This window comes from Octodon degus, unplaced genomic scaffold, assembly GCF_000260255.1.
Source record: "Octodon degus isolate 3935 unplaced genomic scaffold, OctDeg1.0 scaffold00283, whole genome shotgun sequence".
NCBI lineage: Eukaryota > Metazoa > Chordata > Mammalia > Rodentia > Octodontidae > Octodon > Octodon degus.
In genome coordinates this window covers 463,509-470,815 of record NW_004524859.1, presented here as the reverse complement: position 1 = coordinate 470,815, position 7,307 = coordinate 463,509, and positions in this window count along the sequence as shown.

Genomic DNA, 7,307 nt, shown 5'->3' with positions numbered 1-7,307 from the left:
AGAAAATATCCCATGCACATTATCTGACTACAGTGCAATGAAACTGGAAATAAATGACAAAAGAAACCAGAAAAAAACGTTAAATACATGGAAATTAAATGACACCCTACTCAGCAACCAATGGGTCACAGATGAAATTAAATAAGAAATTCAACAATATCTAAAATTCAATGAAAATTCAAGCACAACTTATCGTAATTTATGGGATAGGATGAAAGCAGTTCTCAGAAGGAAATTCATAGCTGTGAACTCATACATTAGGAAAAAAGAATGGGAACAAGTAAATACCCTAATGCTGCACCTTCAACAACTAGAAGAGGAAAAGCAAACCAAATCCAGAGCCCAAAGACAGGAAGAAATCATAAAGATTAGAGCAGAAATTAATTTAATTGAAATGAAGAAAACAATTCAAAGAATTAAAAAAGCAAAAAGCTGGTTCTTTGAAAGATTAAATAAAATCGATAAGCCTCTAGCTAAACTCATCAAAAAGAGGAAAGAAAAAATTCAAATACAAGCAATAAGGAATGAAAAGGGTGTAATAACCACAGACTCGGTGGAAATTCAGAAGATTATCAATAGGTACTTTGAGAATCTTTACTCTCACAGAATAGAAGACACAGAAGAAATGGACAGATTCCTATAAAGGTACAAATTATCACAACTGAATAAACAAGATATAACCACTCTCAGTAGCCCAATAACAGCCAATGAAATACGAGATGGAATTAAAAACCTACTGACAAAGAAAAGTCCAGGTCTGGATGGATTCACAGCTGAATTCTGAAAGAAATTTACAGAAGATGTAGTCCCTATACTCCCCAAACTCTTCCATGAAATTGAAAAGGAAGCAATACTCCCAAAATCGTTCCTGGAGGCAAGTACTATACTGATACCAAAACCAGGGAAAGATGCAACTAAGAAAGAGAACTACAGGCCTATCTCCCTCATGAACATAGATGCCAAAATCCTAGCAAATAGAATACAGGAAATCATGAAGCAGATCATACACCATGATCAGGTAGGATTCATCCCAGGGATGCAAGGATGGTTCAATATCTCAAAATCTATCAATGTAATACACTATATCAATAGAGTGAAAACTAAAAACCACATGATCATCTCCATTGATGCAGAAAAGTCTTTTGACAAAGTCCAAAACTCATTCATGTTCAAAGTCCTACAGAAAATTGGAATAGATGGCTTCTACTTCAATCTGGTTAAAGCCATTTATGAAAACCCAACGGCTAACAAAATCCTAAATGGGGAAAAACTGAAATCTTTTACTCTTAGATCTGGTATAAGACAAGGATGTCCTCTATCACCACTCCTACTCAATATAGTTCTGGAATCATTAGCTACAGCCATTAGACAAGAGAAAGAAATAAATGGAATAAGAATAGGCAAAGAAGAAGTTAAATTATCTTTATTTGCAGATGACATGATACTTTACTTGGAAGACCCAAAAAACTCCACCAAGAAGCTACTAGAATTAATACAGAAATTCAGTAGCATAGCAGGTTATAAAGTCAATACCTAAAAGTCAATAGCATTCCTCTACACAGACAACAAACACACTGAGAGGGAAATTACAGAAACAATACCTTTTACAATAGCACCAAGGAAAATGAAATACCTTGGAATCAATCTAAAGAAGTCAAAGATCTTTTCAAGGAAAATTACAGTACTCTTAAAAAAGAGATCACAGAGGATTTCAGAAAATGGAAAGATATTCCATGTTCCTGGATAGGAAGAACCAACATTGTGAAGATGGCCATACTCCCAAAATTGCTGTACAGATTTAATGCAATGCCTATCAGACTACCACCAATATACCTCACGGAGGTAGAGAAGTCATTCCTAAAATTTATCTGGAACCAGAAAAGACCTGAAATAGCAAAGGCAATCCTGGGCAATACAGACAAGGCAGGAGGCATTACAATTCCTGACTTGAAATTATACTACAGGCTACTGTGATAAAATCAGCATGGTACTGGCAACAAAATAGACCTGAGGATCAATGGAATAGATTAGAAGACACTGAAACTCCTATGAACACACTCAGCCATGTTATCTTTGACAAAGGGGCCAAACATACTCACTGGAAGAAAGAGCCTCTTTAACAAATGGTGCTGGAAAAACTGGCTCTCTACATGCCAAAAACTAAAACTTGACCCAGATCTACCATCATGCACTAAACTAAAGTCAACATATCTTAAAGATCTAAACATTAAAACAGAGACACTAAATCTCCTAGAAGAGAAAGTAGGAGGAACTCTTGAAGACATATGGGTAGGCAAAGAGTTCATGGACTGAAATCAAATTGCACGGGTAACAGTTGAAAGAATTAACAACTGGGACCTGCTCTTACTGAGAAGTTTTTTCACGTCAAAAGAAATTACCAACAAAGTGAAAAGGCAACCTACAAATTTGGAAAAAATCATAACAAATAAGCACTCAGACAAAAGTCTGCTCTCTAGAATTTATAAAGAACTAAAAAACACTAGGAAAAAAAATAAAAAAATAAAAAAAAATAAAAAACACTAGGACCCCAAAATTTAAAGACCCAGTCCAGAAATGGGCATCCAAGATGAACACATGCTTCTCAGAGGATGAAATTAAAGAAGCAAATAAATACATGAAAATATTCTCCACATCACTAGCCATCTGCGAAATGCAAATTAAAACAACATAGAGATATAATCTCACCCCAGAAAGAATGGCTATCATAAAGAAATCACCCAACAACAAATGTTGGAGAGGCTGTGACCAAAATGGAACCCTTCTCCAGTGCTGGTGGGAATGAAGACAATTTAGAACTTCAGAGTTCATGTGCCTTTTTCTCTGTGACCTAAAACAGATAGTTGGATCTTAGAAGACCTTTAGATGACCCTGATAAGTGCACTGATGTCTTTAGACAATTTACTGAGACTTATATACTAGATTGAAAAGATGTAATGTTAATCTTAAGCCAAGCTTTGACTTCCAATGAAAGGCAGTATTACAAGCTGCTATTACATTTTGAGATAAATATGATAGTGTTAATATTAAATAACCAAAAGATAGCCAGCCATTGGAACTACCAGTTCCCACTAGAGCTCAAATAGTCAGACTCCTGCTGGCCTAATAGGCAGACAAGAAACTAGAAAAGACATTTTCTTTCAAGTGTGTATTCTTGAAGGTCTAAAAACTAAAATCAAGTCTGCTAGTTATTTTAAATTTTAGCTATTTGCCAGAAGAAAGATTAAATACCCTTCTGATTTCTTAGAATGTTTAATAGAGGAACTGGTAAAGCATACTTCCCTAGATCCTAATTTAATAGAGGGATAGATTATTTTTACAGATAAGTTCATTACTCAGTCAGCTCCAGATATTAGAAAACAGCTACAAAAGGTTGCTTTTGCTTCAGACAACTCACTTGATACACTAATAAAACTGCTTCTTAGTGACCTATAATCAGAACTGGGAGATCAGGGAGAGAAAGCAAAGAGATCAAAAATGGCTGCCACTATTACAGCCTCAAAACAGACCCTAAATCTGATTCTCTGGGCTCCAACAAGTGCTTAATGACAATGCAGTTCATCTGCTGATGAGGTTCATCTGCTACTGCTGTCAGAAGCCAGGCCAGCATAAGAGGGCCTGCTTTAAGAGGCCCACAAGCCATGCCCTGACTGCCAAGGCAGCCACTAAAAGTGAGACTGCACTCTGAGGCAGAGGCCCCAGAGCTCAGACTCAGCTTCCCAGACGGACCAGTAGGACTGAAGGGCCCTTGGCCTTGCCCCTTCCTCTGGCCAGACGGTTATCTCTACCTGCCATCTCCACAGAGGAGCCTGAGTAATTATGACTAAAGGAAAAAAACCCAGCTTATTGGTGGATATTGGCACAGGTCTCTTTGTCTTTCTCCAATCTTGGCCTTCCTTCTCGTCACTGTACCTCAATAAAACAGACTTCAGAAGATATACTGCTTTAGCTGTAACTGAGATATTACAATAATATTCAGGTTGCTTGCTAATCAAGATGATGCTGAGACTGTTTTACAAATGTAATATATATTGTTCATGTGAAAGACTTAAAAAAAATTTCAAGAGTTAAAACAGGGCTGGGGAGATGGCTCAGTAGAATAAGCGCTTCCCTGGCAAGTGCAAGGGCCTGAGTTCAATTCCTGGTTCCGCAAAAAAAAAAAAAAAAAAAAAAAAGAGTTAAAACAGATTCCCCAAGGACAGATAAAATCCTGTCAGCCTAACAAAGTTCTAAAGACACTGACTACACAGTATCCAACATCTTTGGGCCTATAGATAGAGCCAAGCCTTGTATTTGTGACACATATTTCGTGATGAGTGTGTAAGTTCACCTGGTTGATTTCTGATGAAACTCAGGTATTTCATGTTGATAGCTAGTACTGGTGTGACCTCTCCTCACTAAAATTAGAGGGACTTGTAGCAGACTACAAGACTCCATAAATAAAGAATCTAAAAGCCAGTGTGCTAGCTCAAATGCTCATGCTTTGATTATACATGTGCTAATTTCTCAGAAAATTTGTTCTTTCTTAGAAGATACTAAAACCCAGGTAATCATACAGGTAAAACCTATAGTGAATATGCTTGAATACTTTTAGATTCCTTTTACTGGGATCCACCAGATTTTGTCTATAGAGACATAGTAAGGCCTTAACTGTCCACCTCATATAGCCCTGGTGGGTGGAGCCTTCTCAGGATTATCACATTCATGACCCTAGGCAAGACACTTACTCTAAATCCACTACAGGGGTAGTTGCCCTCTCATTCCTTGGGTAGGACTGCCTGCAAGAGGCCTTAAAACCAAAAAAGTTATGTGTTACTCAGTGGGCCCCAGATATCTGACACAAGCTGCAGAAGTTAGAAGGGTTTGCAGGAATGAATTGGTCTCAGTTGAAGTGTTTCATAGCAAAAAGGATACAGAATGGAATTATAGACAGAAAATGAGAATGGTGATACTAACAGCCTACAGGAATGAAGGTCAGTCAGGAAACAGGGGAAAAAGTTGTTTCCCTGGATCCAGAGAAAAAGAAGGGACATTTCAAGCAAAAAATATTCAAAGCTGCTAGAGAAGGAAAATGAAAATGTTTATGATGGAGTCAGAGGAAGTTTCAGATTGAGGTGGTCGTGGGTCTTCCCCTCTCAGACTGAGGGAACCCATGTTAACTGTTAATATAAGGAGAAAGCCTGTTCAACTTCTAGTAGTACTTATGCAGATTTTTCAGTAGATACCCAGCCGGTGGCCCACTTGAAAACTGGAGAGTACTCAGTGTTTTCCCTATTTATGACAATTCATGTACCCCTGGTAACAGGAGAGTTGGTGAGACATAAGAGTAGGCCAGTTTATTTGAGACAATACTCAATGGCCATGGAAGATAAAAGGGATTAAGCCCCACATTTAAGAGATATCTACTAATGGACCTACAAAAAGTTCTAACTTGTGTTTTTCATAATTATCCTGTTGTGATTATTTGACCCATGAGTGTTTAATTGTTTCTTCGGCTTTGTCTCCAGACATAACACTATTCCACCTACCCAAGATAAAAATGCCTGGTGTCTATTGAGGGCCTTTAGAAGAACCTCTGGAGAGTATCTCTGACTGCTGGGCCACAACTACGACCCCTTTCAGCCTGAAGAAGCCAGAGTGGTCATTGCCCATGGTTCCCTCATGGCAGTTCGGGTTACTTCTTCAGAGGGGGCAGTGCTGTAGGTAGATAAATTAGATAGAAATATTATAGGCGGTCAAACAAGGCCAGGCCCTCAAGGAGACAAGATGGAAGACAAGGTGACTTTGCAACTTGGAAGAGATAGACTCTCCCATATGGACCACACCTCAAGACCAAGACAAAAGAGGAAACACAGCCACATGCTTCCCTAGGGATGGGCTTCAGGAATTGATATTCTTTTTTTTTGGTGGAACCAGGGATTGAACTCAGGCCCTAGCGCTTACCAGGGAAGTGCTTATTCCACTGAACCATCTCCCTGGCATATATATATATATATATATATATATATATATATATATATTTTGTTGTTGTTTTGTTTTGTTTTGTTTTGTTTTAACTTTTGGTGGAACTGGGAATTGAACCCAGGCCCTTGTGCTTGCCAGGCAAGCTCTTATTCTACTGAGTTATCTCCCTGGCCCTGATATTCTAAATAGGTATCAATCACCTTGAAAGAGCCCAAATGAGTCACTAATCCAACCCCCAACAGGAAGAGACCCTGTCCCATATTCATGCCTGCTTGCTACGTGACTTGCTTCCCTGTTTGGTCCTAGATTTTATCAATTTTACCTGAGCAGTGGTGCTTGTAATCTCATTGGTTGACCATAGTTCTATCCCACCTCATGCCCACCTAAGCGAGTTCCCATGTCTTCTCTACCACCTTAGACCCACCTCACCACATGGTTTTCCTCTATAAAAGTCCCTGGAAGAGACAGCTTTCTGGGGACAACCCGCTCGGGCCCCCCTCCTGTCCCTCTCTTGGACAGGAGCTTTCTTTCTCTCAATAAATATATTCTGCTCCTAACCTCCATTTGTTCCTAAAATTCATTCTTCAGTTTTAGAGAACACGAACTCATCCAAGTCAGGTCAGGAAATCATTTTTCCCCTGTATCATCTGAAGTTTCCCTGTATCATTTGGAAGCCATCCACCCACACCCAAGATCAATTTTTCTCCCTCTATCACTATCACATGACTGTAAAAATGTGTCTTTTTTTTTTTTTCCTGGTACCAGGGATTGAACTCAGGGCTTTGCACTTGCCAGGCAGGCACATGTGCCACTGAGCTATCTCCTGGCCCCAAAAAAATATGTCATTGATTTAGATTATTGTTCTCAATTTTTCACTCTCCCTCCACCATGTTACCTTGTAGCGCCCTAGAGGGGACAGAGTATCCTGCTCGGCTCCACTGACACTGATCTTGGTGACCGTGGAAGGTGACCTGTCATGACAGGAACAGGGCTTCAGACATGGCTGCTTAAATAGGCAACCCTCCTTCCATACCTCAAGGAGAATAGCACGACACAGGAGGCAGCTGACCCTGCAGTCAGGTCCCAGAAGGACGCTTGTCCAATGGACCTGGGCACACTGAAGCCTGAGCTAAGCCCAGCCAACCCTGAGCCCGGGATGAGGCCACACCTGTTAATGCAAACAGGTGTATAAATAAACAAGAAACTCTTTTAAGCTACTGGGTTTAGTGCTAGTTTATTATGCATCATACAAAAGCCATTCAGTATAGATAATCACACCTCCCACACTAAGCATTTTAGGCTTTTCCAGTTAAAAAAAAAAAAAA